Source organism: Pleurodeles waltl, chromosome 3_2, assembly GCF_031143425.1.
Source record: "Pleurodeles waltl isolate 20211129_DDA chromosome 3_2, aPleWal1.hap1.20221129, whole genome shotgun sequence".
NCBI classification, from domain to species: Eukaryota; Metazoa; Chordata; class Amphibia; order Caudata; family Salamandridae; genus Pleurodeles; species Pleurodeles waltl.
In genome coordinates this window covers 25,427,478-25,443,562 of record NC_090441.1, presented here as the reverse complement: position 1 = coordinate 25,443,562, position 16,085 = coordinate 25,427,478, and the positions used below count along the sequence as shown (strand labels likewise).

Sequence of the window (16,085 nt, the reverse complement as noted above, 5' to 3'; positions counted from 1 at the left end):
GGCGTGTATTCCTTCTGGTACTGCTAGGTCTACACCTGTACCCAACATATGTTTTCTTTACAGCCGTGCTCTCAGGTTTAGGATGTCTTCCTCTGCTACACTTAACATCTTCTTTTGAAAGCATTGATTAGTAGATAGAAATAAAATACTTGTGATCCCCTTGACCCTTAACAGACCAGTACAGATTTTTTCACATTAACGTAGCCCCATGTACCTTCATCTGAGCCTAAGATGTTTTGTGGTTGAAAAAGTGTTGCATCTGTCTTAACGTTCTGACGATTGATGCATTCATATCGCTGTTCCAGAAGTGTTGATGCCACTGGACTGAATAAATAAGCACATTTCTTTAATTCCTTCTTGGTGACAAAGACATCATATGGCCTTAGTGTTCTGTTATGCTAGATTCCTATACTGCACACTATCTGCCAAACAGTGATTAGATCCAGAAAAAAACACATAGAAAAAAAATCTTACTTTAGTTTTCAACCTTAGGCGGAGTTAGTCTAAACATTCCAGCTCCTACACCAGGAGAAATTATAAATGCTGATTCTTTCCATGCCTTAAAACTCTACAGGAAGATAACTCTCTCAATCAATCAATCAAGGATTTATAGAGCGCACTAATCACCCGTTAGGGTCTCAAGGCACTGGGGGGGGGGGGAGCTACTGGTCGTAGAGACCTGTCTTGAGGCGTTTCCTGAATGTCAAGAGGTCTTTCCCTTTTAAGGTCCTGTCTTTTGTGTAATTGTAAATGGATATAAATTAACACCACCAAAGTTTATTATGAAGAAACTTCTTGATTAATACAGGACCTCTCACTGTGGTCCTTCAGAGCTTTGAAAAGTTTGGCTTCATCAGCTTTCTTCATATTTGGAAGACAGTTTCAAGAACCTGTTGCGAGAGTCCTTTTATTTTAATGTCTGCAGTTATTCATTCCTATGCTAACATTCTCATTTATTTTCAAGGGGGTGTTCATGAAACTAAGAGTTCTTCACCAGCTCTTTACAGGGTCATCCCTCCACTTCCCCCCACTTCTATTTCAAAACAAAATCTGTTATTCTGGGAATATGTTTTCTTGTTGGTGTTGTGAAAACATCAGTATGGAAACATCAGTATGGTTGTGAAAACATTAGTTTGGTGCTTCCATGCATGCCTGGGCTTTTAGCCTTGTGCATCATGCAATATCTCACACCAACATGAGGCAATGTCATCTTGATCTAGTGGTCCACTGAGATCAGATTATGGATTTACAGAAAAAGTCGCCAACCATCCCTACTTAGTTGAAGAACTCAACCATGAGCTGGTAACACCAGATGTTTCATTTGCTGTTCAACCTTGGAATGGGCTCAGACAGTGTTGTGAAAACACAGGTGTCAATCGTCATATGTTTCAATAAAGCTCTATAATCTTAGGTGCAATGTGTGTAACGATATATTGTCAGCTCCAGTGTGATATGAGTCTTTATAATTATTCTCAAAATAAAACCTTTAAATAACAATAAAGTATTTCAGACCTAGACCATGCTGCCAGCTCAGTGCAAAGCATGTCAATGTGCAAAAGGTCAGGCCTCAAACCATTGACTATATAGGTAGGTAAACTTGACGTGTACTGTTCACTCAGCATTTGGAGCACTGATATAAACTGACACAAGTAAAACTAACTGGTTGCACTATTAGAATGAATTAAAACCCAGATGGGTCCTTCATGTTCTCAAACGAGGCTCAGCATCCATCTGTTATTGTAAATGCATTATTAGTCATTTTAGTTGATGAAATATATGTATGCATTTTCTTTCACAAATCACATACTTCATCAGCTGAAACAAATTTGGCTATGTGGGCCGGCTCTATATGCCTGGACATAATTTGTCTATTCAATTATTTATTACAGTCACCTATAGTTAGATTCACATGGAAAATTATGCATCCATTGCCCTATAATTGTTAATTTGACTTATGGATATTATGAACTGCATGATCTCGTCTTAGGAATTCTGGCTCTTTCATCCGAAGCTGGAATATGCTGCTGGTACTTCTAGGCTTTCTTCCTGTGGAAACCCACTAGATTTCTAGATTCACTACGTGAACACACTGAAGTATTTATTGGAGAAAAAAAAAATGAGTGAAATCTTTGTGTATTTGACAACTAACATGTTTTCGTCAATGTGAAGTGTGAGGGAGGGGTTCTCTTGTGGAGGTACTCCCAAGCCACCTGCGAAACAATTATCACCTATTTTATTCCAGAGTGATGCACAAGAAATTCCATAATGTAGATGATTTAGGAACACTTCTGGCGTTTTATCCTATGCATGCTGTCCCTTTGTAGACATTGTAGGAGGCTGGCCTGGCTTGTAGTGGGTACCAAAGGTACTTACACCTTGTGCCAGGTCCAGTTATCCCTTATTAGTAGAATAGAGGTCTTTCTAGCAGCTTAGGCTGATAGAAGGTAGCTATGGCAAAGCAGCTTAGGCTGAACTAGGAGACATGCAAAGCTCCTATTGTACCACTTATATCATATGCACAATATCATAAGAAAACACAATACACAGAGTTACTAAAAATAAAAGTACTTTATTTTTATGAGAATATGCCACAAGTATCTCAGTGAGTACCCTCAGTAAGAAGGTAAGTAATATACACAAGTTATATGTACACAAACCAAAAATAGGTAAGTAAGAGTCAGAAAAGTAATGCAAACAGTGTAGAATTACAATAGGTTGCAATAGGTAAGCATAGGTATAGGGGCAACACAAACCATATACTCCAAAAGTGGAATGTGAATCACGATTGGACCCCAGACCTATGGGAGCTTGTAGAGGGTCGCTGGGACTGTAAGAAAACAGTCAGGGTGTCCAAGATACCCCACCCCAAGACCCTGAAAAGTAGGAGTAAAGTACACCTACTACCCCAAGAGAGCACAATAGTCGTGATAGGGGGATTCTGCAAGAACAACAAACACCAGCAGTGCACTGACAACGGATTTCCGGACCTGAGGACCTGCAAGGCAAGGGGACCAAGTCCAAAAGTCGCGACAGTGTCCAGGGGGGGCAGGAGCCCAGGAAACCCCGGATGAAGGTGCAAGGAAGCTGCCTCCGGATGGAAGAAGCTTGGATTTCTGCAAGAACGAAGAGGACTAGGAACTTCTCCTTTGGAAGACAGATGTCCCACGTCGCGGTGACGGTTGCAGAAGTGTTCCCACGCAGAAATACCACAAACAAGCCTTGCTAGCTGCAAGGGTCGCAGTAGAGGTTTTTGGGTGCTGCTGAGGACCAGGAAGAACCAGGATGTCGCCCCTTGGAGGAGGAGACAGAGTGGGTGCTCAGCTCCTCAGAGAGCCCTCACAGAAGCAGGCAGCACCCGCGGAAGTACCACAACAGGCACTTAGAAGATTAGTGAACCGGAGTCCGCACAAAGTTACAAAGGAGGGTCCCACGATGTCGCAGGCCAACTCAGAGGGTTGTGCACTGCAGGACGGAGTGCTGGGGACCCAGGCTAGGCTGTGCACAAAGGAAATCCTGGAAGAGTGCACAGGAGCCGGAGCAGCTGCAAATCACGCAGTACACAGCTTTGCAGTCTAGCGTGGGGAGGCAAGGACTTACCTCCACCAAACTTGGACTGAAGAGTCACTGGACTGTGGGAGTCACTTGGACAGCGTTGCTGTGTTCCAGGGACCACGCTCGTCAGGATGAGGGGACCCAGAGGACCAGTGATGCAGTATTTTGGTGCCTGCGTTAGCAGGGGGAAGATTCCATCGACCCACAGGAGATTTCTTCATAGCTTCTGGTGCCGGGTGAAGGCAGGTTACCCCCAGAGCATGCACCACCTGGAAACAGTCGAGAAAGCCGTCAGGATTAGGCGCTACAATGTTGCTGGTAGTCGTCTTGCTACTTTGTTGCAGTTTTGCAGGCGTCCTGGAGCAGTCAGCGGTCGATCCTTGGTAGAAGGTGAAGAGGGAGATGCAGAGGAACTCTGGTTCGCTCTTGCATTCGTTATCTGAAGAATTCCCCAAAGCAGAGACCCTAAATAGCCAGAAAAGGAGGTTTGGCTACCAAGATAGGAGGATTGGCTACCAAGAGAGGTAAGAGCCTATCAGAAGGAGCCTCTGACTACAGGTGTGTGTGTGTGTGTGTGTGTGTGTGGGGGGGGGGGTCAGGCAGGTTATTGTACAAGGTGTTTGTGGTGGTCCCCAAGGAGCCGTAGGCTGAGCGCACTGAACTGTAATAAGCACCTTGAGCCTCACAAACCTTGCAAAATGACATTCCTTGCATTTTTTTAAACTCCTCTTTTACACTGGCACATGCTTGGGGACAGTCATTCTGGCTTTATGGGACTGCTACTGAAGTGCCCCTGCGACCTATGAGCCGAGGTGCCTCCAAACTATTACACTGGTGTCATTCCTTGTAGAAGCTATACCTACGGCCCTTCCAGTGCGACAAAGTGACTGTCTGTTGAGCCCATGCCTTTATGAGCGGTGATTGGACTGCTCCTTTACTGGTGGTCCCTGATTGGAAAAGCCCTTGCCCCTATTGCCTTACAGAATCCTTCGGAACTGTCACTGCCATAGCTTACCCCTGTGCTTCATCATGTCCGTGACTATAGGTACAGACCTGTGGTCAGTCTATGCTGGCCTGGGCTGATTAAATTGGAAGGATGATTGAATTGCCACGGAGTACGGAACTGTACCTGTGGTGAGGCTGTCTGGGCTTTGCTCTCTGATATACGGTTTTGCAGCACAGTATGGCCATGGGACGCACTAGAACCGCTCACTCACTGTCCAGACTGGGCCAGGAGCTTTCACAACATAGCTGCTCTGATGGGTCCTCCATGCACACTGCAAAGGATTGTGTTCCGCTGTTACATCTCTTGTTGGAATAATAGTGTCCACTGTTGTACAGCAATACAAAATACAGACATAGAATGTTGGGGGACTGGGGTCAAACCATAAACGGCACAGGATTGTAGCGCGGTTGCACCATAGGAAAGCACCTCTATTATGCTTACAGGAAACCCATTTCTCTGCCCCTACGGAAGTTAAACTACATATGAAATGGAGGGGACAATTGTTTACAACAATATACTCAGGATTTGCTCGGGTGCGGCATTATGGACAAGGGCAGGAAATCCCTTTGAAGCCCATTGTACTAAAATAGACACTCTTGGTCGCTATGTCCTAGTGAATGGATTGCTGGATAGAGGAGCAGTGTTTCCAGGTAGTAAATATGCACGGAATACTGAACAAGATCCTTCTTACAGTGGATGTCTGCTGGCTTGTCAGAGAGGGTCCCGACTGCCCTGGTTTCTGGGTGGTGACTTTAATGTGGTCCTGGATACCACCTTAGAGCGCTCACACCCCCCATTACCTAATACTGCTTCAGCTAACCAAGCTAGGTTTCCAGCTAACTGGCTATCCACTGGTCCCTCATTGATAACTGGAGGGCCCATAATGTTGCCATGAAAGAATATTCCTTTTTCTCTCCACCACATGGATTACATTCACAGTTAGCCGGTATACTTTGCCCCGTCAGCATGGTGGGAACTTTCACTGGTGCAACCTATTTGGGGAACACCTTCTTTGATCACAATCCATTGGAGGTGATCCTGTCCTGTGACAGGGGCCCTACGCCAATGCCCACATGACATATGTCACCAACACTGTTAGAAGATGCTGCATTCAGGGACACACTAGGTACTGCCATTGATGCTTATTTTACCGAAAATTAAGGCACAGCCTCCCCGCCGTTGTTGGAGTGGGAGGCTTCCAAGGTTGTGATAAGAGGGGTTTCAATAGCAACTGCCACAGGAGTACAACAGTCCGTTCTACGGGACTTAAAAAAAAAAAAGTGGAGAGGCTGGTATGATCCCTCGAACAGGAAATAACACATGACCCCACATGCAAGCCAGCCTTACAAGAGGCTATAATACAATAGGCAGGACTCCTAGAACAACTGCATATTTTGGACTACAGTACATAAACGCAAACGATGCATTTGAAGCCTGATAAATGTCATGAATTTGTCAGGCTGTCTGGACTACATGCGAACCACGACAAATCTTATGCGTTCTCTTTCTAGGGAAATGCATCGGGTTTACTTTTCCCTCCAGTGATTATCCAATCCCAGTATACCGCTCACATTCGGATCTTCTGGAAGGAAACTTGCTTAAGTCCATTTCAGCATTGAGAGTCCAAATAAAATTCTGGACCACCTTGCCTTTATTCGTAATGGGCAGAAAGTCCTAGTCAAAATGGTGATGCTTCCCAAATTGATATATCATTTTGCTAATCTTTCTGTAGCGATTCCTCAATATATTTTCAAGACCCTGGACTCTTCATTGACCTCATATGAGGCCCCAACCTTCGCAGCATTGCTCTTTTTAAGTTACAGCTTCAGACAGTGGGGGGCTAGGAGCTCCTGATTTTCATGCATATTGTCTGCCGGCTCAGTTGCAGCGGCTGTCACACTGGTTGGCTAGGATACATCTGCAGAAAATAGGTTATACACGCACCTTGCTTTACACCAGGAGCTTACAGTCGCTGCTCTTGCTGGGATGTAAACAACCAATTCCCGACTTGCACTACTCCTTCACAGTGCCCTTCGATACTGGAAAACTGTACTACATATCATGCACACAACACCAGCCTATGCTCTGAACATTCCAATATGCGCCCTACCCACCCCTATGGGGCACCCTTATATTTAAAAAGCCAGTACACTGGGAGTCTGCGGGAATCTTGGTGATTGGTGACATCTTTGGAGAAGGTGCATTGGTTTCACTCCGTAGCTTTATTCCATGCCATGATCTGCCCTGGGCTTTATTTCTTACACTTACCATCATACTGTTGTATATTTGTCAATATTTGGTCCCCCAGGGAGTGGACCAGGTACACATGCACTAGTACAGAGTGGACCAGGTACACATGCACTAGTACAGACGCTTCATGAGATGCACGAGGAGGCATTTTATTAAGTGGCTATACAGAGGGCTACGGGCCCACCTCTGTATTGACCTTAAACCCCTTAGGGATGGTTGAGGGGGGCTGATTTGGGTCAAACGTTTCATGACAAGGAGTGGCAGTTCTTACCGAAATACCTAAGTAAGATACTATGCAACACTTGCTTTAAGTTCATTTAGTATTCACTTCTCCATAGAGCATACTTGACTCCATTGGCACCATACAAAATCTTCCCAGCGAATGTATTCAACTGTCAAAGACGCCACACAGAAGATGCCGATCTCATCCATATGATATAGGCGTAGTCTAATCTAGCTGGTTATTGGACTAGAGTCTGAGATACACTCCGTACTCTTAATGGACAAGCCCATTGGGATACTATGGAACGCCATATATTAGGGCTGTATCCTTGATCCAAGACTTCCTTGACGGAATCTCGATTTGTAATTTTGGCCCGACTCTTTGTTCAGTAGTGAATACCACGTTGTTGGAAGCTCCTCGTTCCCCCCACAGAACATAGCTTGCATGAGGGGGTTTGCCGTTGGGGGTCGGCTGAGGTCTTAGCTCTGAGGAGAGAAGAATATAAGGGATTCCTCAAACGTCCAACAGCTATGGTTTGGGACGCATTGATGGAACAGTTTAAAGTAGAGGAGTTGGTACCCCTCTTGTTCACAACTTGGTGCTTAGAATACTGTCCGTTTGAATTACTCCTCCTGCTAGTCCCCTGATTGTGTACATTGACATTGTTTGAGTACTGTTAGATCTGGCATAGGTTGGGACATTCCGCATATTCCTGTTATATTATGCGGCTTGGCTGGCTATGATATGGTCTTGGTGATGGGTTTGTGGATGGGCAGGTGGGGAAGAGGGTGTTAACTTGTTTTCTGGAACTCCTTTCAAAGTTGTTGATCTAGCAATTTTCTGGGTTCATGAGAGGTTGTACAAATAGTCATCTATTCAAACTTCGTGGTTCATATTTGCCTATTTAAGACTGTTGCTTTATTCACACATCCTCTATAACAACATAATCTGAGTGTTGCGCAGTCTGATGTAAATGTCAATATGAAAAGAAATAAAGTATATTGGAAAAAAATATTTCTCTAGTATTGTATCTATCATAGATTCACATGCTTGAATCATTCCCCGTCATGCAAGTGGGAGTCCCATGGTCCCATAATAAAGCAGTATATATCACTACCATAGGCTATAATGCCAATGAAGAAGTCAGTTTAATAGTCTATCTTTGTCCTTTAACCCCTTCGCTGCCAGGCCTTTTCCCCATCCTGTGCCAGGCCTTTTTTTGGCTATTTGGGGCAGTTCGCACTTAGGCCCTCATAACGTTTTGTCCACGTAAGCTAGTCAAGCCAAATTTGCGTCCTTTTTTTTCCAACATCCTAGGGATTCTAGAGGTACCCAGACTTTGTGGGTTCCCCTGAAGGAGGCCAAGAAATTGGCCAAAATACAGTGAAAATTTTGTTTTTTTTTTTAAAAAAAAATGGGAAAAAGTGGCTGCAGAAGAAGGCTTGTGGTTTTTTCCCTGAAAATGGCATCAACAAAGGGTTTGCGGTGCTAAAATCATCAGCTTCCTAGCTTTCAGGAACAGGCAGCCTTGAATCAGAAAACCCAATTTTTCAACACAAATTTGGCATTTTACTGGGACATACCCCATTTTTAAAAAAAATTGTGCTTTCAGCCTCCTTCCAGTCAGTGACAGAAATGGGCGTAAAACCAATGTTGGATCCCAGAAACCTAAACATTTCTGAAAAGTAGACAAAATTCTGAATTCAGCAAGGGGTCATTTGTGTAGATCCTACAAGGGTTTCCTACAGAAAATAACTGAAAAAGAAAAATATTGAAATTGAGGTGAAAAAAACAGCAATTTTTCTCTACGTTTTACTCTGTAACTTTTTCCTGCAATGTCAGATTTTCGAAAGCAATATACCGTTAGGTCTGCTGGACTCCTCTGGTTGCGGGGATATATAGGGCTTGTAGGTTCATCAAGAACCCTAAGTACCCAGAACCAATAAATGAGCTGCACCCTGTAGTGCGTTTTCATTCTATACCGGGTATACAGCAATTCATTTGCTGAAATATAAAGTCAAAAATAGGTATCAAGAAAACCTTTGTATTTCCAAAATGGGCACAAGATAAGGTGTTGAGGAGCAGTGGTTATTTGCACATCTCTGAATTCTGCGGTGACCATAATAGCATGTGAATTACAGGGCATTTCTCAAATAGATGTCTTTTTTACACACTCTCTTATATTTGGAAGGAAAAAAGGTAGAGAAAGACAAGGGACAATAACACTTGTTTTGCTAATCTATGTTTCCCCAAGTCTCCCGATAAAAATGATACCTCACTTGTGTGGGTAGGCCTAGCGCCCGCGACAGGAAACGCCCCAAAACGCAACGTGGACACATCAAATTTTTTTAAAGAAAACAGAGGTGTTTTTTGCAAAGTGCCAACCTGTAGATTTTGGCCTCTAGCTCAGCCGGCACGTAGGGAAACCTACCAAACCTGTGCATTTGCTGAAAACTAGAGACCTAGGGGAATCCAAGATGGGGTGACTTGTGGGGCTCTGACCAGGTTCTGTTACCCAGAATCCTTTGCAAACATCAAAATTTGGCCAAAAAAACACATTTTCCTCACATTTTGGTGACAGAAAGTTCTGGAATCTGAGAGGAGCCACAAATTTCCTTCCACCCAGCGTTCCCCCAAGTCTCTCGATAAAAATGATACCTCACTTGTGTGGGTAGGCCTAGCGCCCACGAAAGGAAATGGCCCAATGACCCTTGCCTAATGGGTCGCTCCCCATCTCTAAACAAACAAACAAACAAAAACAAAAAACACACAAAAAAAATTTGCCCTGGCGCCTAGAGGTTTAAAATTCCCCCCCACCCCCCCTAGGAGCGACCCTTGCCTACGGGATCGCTCCCCTGCGTGACATTGGCGCCAAAAAAAAAATCCCCGGTGCCTAGTGGTTTCAATAACAATAGGCCGATCTGGCCTAAATACAATTTCCCTTCCAGGGGAGCGACCCTTGTCCAAGGGGTCGCTCCCCATCTGTAAAACAAAAGAATCCCAGGTGCCTAGTGGCCTAATCAAAATAGGCTGATCTACCCCCCAGGGGGGCAGAAATGGCCTAAAATAATTCCCCCCCCCCAGGGGAGCGACCCTTGCCTAAGGGGTCGCTCCCCTTGCGTGAAATTCACAAAAACAAAAAAAAACTCCCTGGTGTCTAGTGGTTTCTGCCCCCCTTGGGGGCAGATTGGCCTCATCAAAATAGGCCAATCTGCCCCCCAGGGGGGCAGAAATAGCCTAAATATAATTTGCCCCCTAGGGGAGTGACCCTTGCCTAAGGGGTCGCTCCCCACCTAAAAAAAAAAAAAAAAAATCCCTGGTGCCTAGAGGTTTCTGCCCCCAGGGGGGGGCAGAAAAGGCCTCCCAAAAAAATGCCCCCCTATTGGGAGCGACCCTTGCCCAAGGGGTCGCTCCCTTATGCCAGTTTAAAAAAAAAAATCCCTGGTGTCTAGTGGGTGTTTCAAAAGCCGGATTGCAAGCAATCCGGCTTTTGAAACTCTTGGAGAGACTTCAAAGGGAAGGAAATACATTTCCTTCCCTTTGAAGCCTCTCCGGGCCTCCCCCACGTGATTGAAAGAGAAATGCTGAGCATTTCTCTTTCGATCGCACGATGGGGGTGGCCCTGTGACAAATCAGCGCACGCTGACGTCACAGGTGGGGTGGGGGGGTCCGGGTTGGAAGGGGAAGGGGTTCCCCTTCCATCCCTGCCACATCTCCGCACACCTGAGACACCTGCACTGGCTCCCAGTCAGCAAAAGGATCACCTTTCGACTTCTCACCCACGCACACAAAGCCCTCCACAACAAGGGACCGGAATACCTCAACCGACGCCTCAGCTTCTACGTCCCCACCCGCCTCCTCCGTTCCTCTGGCCTCGCACACGCTGCCGTCCCTCGCATCCGCCGCTCCACGGCGGGTGGGAGGTCTTTCTCCTTCCTGGCAGCCAAGACCTGGAACTCCCTCCCCACCAGCCTCAGGACCACCCAGGACCACTCCGCATTCCGGAGACTCCTAAAAGCCTGGCTTTTCGAGCAGCAGTAACCCCCCCCCCCCCCCCGCACCTTGAGACCCGCACGGGTGAGTAGCGCGCTTTATAAATGTTAATGATTTGATTTGATTGGGGGGGGGGGGTAGTACAGGGGGGGAGCGGTAGCGCTCCCCCCAGTTCCCGTGCCTTGGACAAGGTGACCTTGTCCAAGGCACCCGAAAGGTTAAAAATGGACCAAACTTGAAGTATAACCAATCAGGTGACAGCATCCTCTAGAACACTCCCAACAGAGGCTGAGTCCCTCATGTATTCTACTGCACGTCGTGCGAAGGGACTGTCCCTGAGCTCTGCTTCGTTCCTTCAGCTATTCTTTTTTTTAATGTTTCATTTCTCTGACCCTGGCACTAATATGTCAGAGTAGCAAAAAAACAAGGTAAAGGACTACAAAATGTCTAACCTTTCCCTTAAACGTTCTGAGAGATGCGGCTATTATTGGGACTACAGAAATTTAAAACTGTCACCTATGATTAGGACAGAGGGTTCCTCAGAAGGCATGCAGAAAAACATAAAAAAGACTTCCCATGTGTCTTCATAGGCGCTTCGCACAGAGAAGCGAAATTGTAAAAAACGTCCTCAGAGGTAGACCCTCAAATCCCTCTTCAACCCTGATACTACACCAGGGAGACCCTCATAACCTGACAATGAGGCGTCTATGGCAAAACCGCTGTCAAAATCATTGTTAACAACAATTACGATGACAACATCGATGACCACAACCATGTGGACTATTATTCCCTCACCTATGACAGCTTCGTCTATGACAGCGTCATCTATGAAGGCCTCATCTACGACCAAAGGTATCGGACTTATCAACCCTCTTAGTAGCTCTTAGGCTAGCTTACCTACAGTGACAACGTTTTGATGCTGTTTACGCCATCCTGTGGGAGAAACAATCCCTAAATGTTGTCATCTGTGTTGGAAAATAGCAGTGGACAAATAAGTCCTGGAGCTTATCACATATAGTCAGATGTTATAGTTCACCCAGATTCCGGCAACTGCTCCACTAAAATGAGGGCACCCGAATTATCTTCATCTGCTTCAGAAGGGAGTGCAAGCTACGCTAACCAAAGGTTCCCTAGAGAAAGGCCCACATTCTCGGCAAAGAACGGGCTACTATTCTTGGTTTTAACTCATAGACATGATAACAGGAGCGGCAGTCCATCATAGACCTATGGAAGTTAAACAAGTGTTTCCGTAAACAATCGTTTTACTTGGGCACCCTTTCCTACAACGCATGACCACTCTGAATTGATAGGATTCATACTTTTGCATTCCCACCCACGCATCAAAGTTCTTCCACTTAGCTTCAAATCAGCTTTTCCCAGGAAGGACGGTATTCAGGTTTTCCCCCACTTTGACAACTGGTTGATAAAATCACCAACGGTGTCCAAGGCCACAGAGGCTTGCCTAAATTTGGTTCACAAACTAGGTCCCCTTGAGAATTATCAAAGATCTTCAACTCCTCCATCCAAGAAGATACTGTTCCTTTGACATAACACTAGATACTGTCCAAGACAAAGACTTTCTAATCCAAGACAAAGACTTTCTAATCCAAGACAAGCAATGAGGGATTTAGGAACTGGCTCTGGAACAAGAAAAAAAAAAAAATCAGTGCGTCTGTTCAGTTAGCTTTTGGACATTATGTTCTTACCGGAACAATTACAAAAACAATAGATTCAAACAAAATAATCGTTCAAGGAACCTGTGAATTTCACACAGGTATGATGGAAGCTCTAGCCTGGAGGTCCCAGACCTCCCACCTGTCAGAGGACTTCACATTCTTACCTCAAATACCCCACTTTGTAATCACTAGGGGTGCCTCCTTGGAGAGCTGGGGCAGTCATCTACGGAACCTGCGAATTCAAAGAAAGTGGTCTCTGCTCCAAAAGAGCATATGTATCAATCGCCTAGAGCTCAAAGTGGTCTGCTCAGTCTCCAAGATTTCCTACCAATGATAGCAGAGTCTTCGGTGTTAGTTTGCACGAACGATACCACTGGCATTCAATACATGAATAAACAAAGCGGCACAAGATTACTGGCGCTGTCCAAAGAAGATCAGGAAATCTTGAGTCGGCTAACAACACACAGACTAACTCTTCGGGCCGAACATGTTCCGATGACTAGAAATCTGCTTGCACACATGCTAAGCAGAACTGTAAACAGCCTCCAAGAATGTGAGTTTGATTTTTCGGCGCGAAGTCTGATGCTCTTGTTCTGGGGCAAGCCGACTCTAGATCTCTTTGCAACAAATAATCTGCAAATGCCAGTTCTATGCACGTTGGCACCTAGGATTGTGAGGGAATACCTTTCAACAGATTGTCCAGGATCTATGTCTACCTTTTTCCCCTGATACCTTTAATATCAAAGGTTCTCAGAAAGAGGAAAACGGAGCAGTGTGTCTTATCCTGATAGCCCCCCAGGTAGCCCACGCAGCATTGGTTCACAGAGCTTCTCCTGCTATCGGAATACAACCACATTCACCTACCAACATCCTGTAAACTTTTTGATGATGAACTAACACCTGGTTCTTTATCCTTACCCAACCTCTCACCTATTATGCGCACAGCTCCTAAATTCCATGAATTGAAAGATCTCAATATTCCTCAGGACTGCAGGTGTATTCTCCAAGACAAGGTGGATGCCACAATAAAGATATGCAAACAGTAATAGAAATGTTCCTTCCTGTGGTGCCAGAAATCATATCTACATCCTCTACTAGAATAATCTGGCAAATAACCACCCTATCTCCTCTCACTAGCTCAGTCACGGTTGCTACATGCATCTGTAAAGGTCGGCTTGCAGCAGTATCAAAATATAGATGCTCCTCACATTTTCTCTTTCTGCTCTTGCAGAATCATCTAACAGTTCATAAAATAATTAGTCACAGTTTTCCTCCACTAAGGTATCTTTCCTTGGACTAACACATGAACATAGTTCTATTTCAATTCATGAACAGTTCATTCAAACCCATTCAAAGTGCACACCTCATGTTTCTCTCATGGAGGGTCGCCTTGTTACTAGCGCTCGCTCATAGTACGGGCCACCAGCGGCCCGGCAGACCTTCCATGATGGCCTGCGGACCTTTTTCTTCCTATATGTAGACTCTACGACTATGTTCTGTTGGTAAACACAAAAGAGGGCTGCTGAAGCATGCATGATAGCAGCTTTGCTGCGCATGCCTCCCATTCCGGAGGCCCTCTTCTGTATTTCCTTCCCTGGAGCCGGAGTGGCATCACACACTTGCGGTAGCGGGAAACTTCCAAAAGACCCTTTAAACGTCAGCTGTCTTTTAAATGGTCTTTTGGAAGCTTCTCGCTACCTTCGCCGCCTGCATCAATGCCTCTTCACTCTCCCTGATTTAAAGGTAAGCCCCCACGATCTGCTTCCCTATGGGTGATCATGGGTTGGGGGCATCAGGGTGTGTGTGTGTATCGTAATCAGTGCTAAAACGTGCCGGTTCCCAAATCCCTCCTCTTAAACACGCGGCTGTTGCAATTAAATATGCGAACCCGGAATACTGAGGAAGCGTAATCCTGAAGCCATCTCTAGCCTCTTCAATCCATATAAAGCCACTCCCTGCCCCCTTCAGCTCACTCTTACAGCTTTCTGCTTTCTCCCTTTGTGACGCTTTTCCGTTTTTCTCTTCCTCCGTCTTTCCCATATGTGTCTTTTGCTTGCAATAAATGCTTGAGGCACAAAAATAAGTGCCGACCCTCAAAAATAAGTGCTGGTGCTCCGTACTGGAAGCAAGCAGCACAAATTAAGCACTGATCTTAATTCTTTTCTGCCTAATTTTTATTTATTTGCATTCTTAGAAACTGAAGCCTAACGGTAGTAATGGTGGTTGAAGTGCACAGCAACTGCAGAGGTTCTAATGGGTTAAGCTGCCAGTTTCATGCATCAGGTTTCACAGCAATAAGCGTGACTTCTGTATGTATAATTATGTTTGAGTGTGCGTGCCCCTGATGTGTTTATATGTGTGCCTTCGTGTATGTGGAGTGGGAAGAGGTATGCATACCTGTGCTTCTGTGGGATTCTCGAGCACTGCATCTTTCCTACGATATTTATATGTAGTAGTTTCCACCTGAAGTCCCATGAAAGCGGTAGCCATCAGCAGGGCTTTCCCTGTCTCTGCTCATTATTATATGTAAAGTGCCTCCCTCCTGTGGCTCCTGGTCATGGCTCTTAAACACTGATAGTTATCAGGGCGAATAATGTTAGGGGGATACCTTGTTCATTTGTGCAAACAGAGTGAGGTGGGAAAGTGTGAACAGCTCAGCAAAACCTTAATGGAAATAATGTTCGACTCTCTTGGCGGTATGCCCAGCAGACTGCATTAAAAATGTACATTTGATTAGAGCACGAACCTTTAGTGGCAGCGTACATCAAAGGAGCTGAGCCAGTGTTGCGTTGAATGTGTAATGCACAGAATGTTTGTTTGCGTGCTCGCCTTTGTGAATAATGTGTGTGTGTGTGTGTATCTACGTATGTATTTGTGGTTCTCTTGGGTATGTGCCTATTAGTGTATAGTGTGTCTGTGTGTTATTGTGTTAGGCGTGTGTGTAAGCAGGAGGCTTGTGGAATGTGTTCGTGGGGCGTGTGTAGGTGCCTAAGTGTGTATTGTACGTGTGCAAGTTTGGCATATGTGTTTGCTTACATTCTGTGTGTGTGTTTCTTTATGTTCTGGGCTGTTGGGTGATTGATGGTGTGAGTGTGTGCAAGGGTTAGGTATAGGGAAGCTCTGACAGCACGGTCAGTGTATGAGCAGCATGGAAGCCAGGTTCACAAACTTATTGATGGGGCCCAGTTTATATGAGTAGAGGTTGGTGATTTGAGAATAGTGAGGCATAATAATTGCTAAACAAGGGGCAAGCCCAGATAGCGGTTATATTTTCTCCAGATGCATCCTGCGTCTCTCATTCTGGGTACTATGGAATTTGGTTTGGGGACACTGGTGGGCTGGTATCTACAATTCTGGATAGTATCCGTGCATCAATGTTGGCTAG

At 45.3% G+C, this 16,085-nt stretch overlaps 1 protein-coding gene across 8 annotated transcripts in view; it reads left to right on the top strand.

Moving 5' to 3' along the window:
* The window catches only part of NF1 (neurofibromin 1), a 1,379,374-nt gene that overhangs the window by 268,903 nt on the left and 1,094,386 nt on the right, over window positions 1-16,085 (top strand). The gene's annotated exons all lie outside the window — the stretch shown is intronic.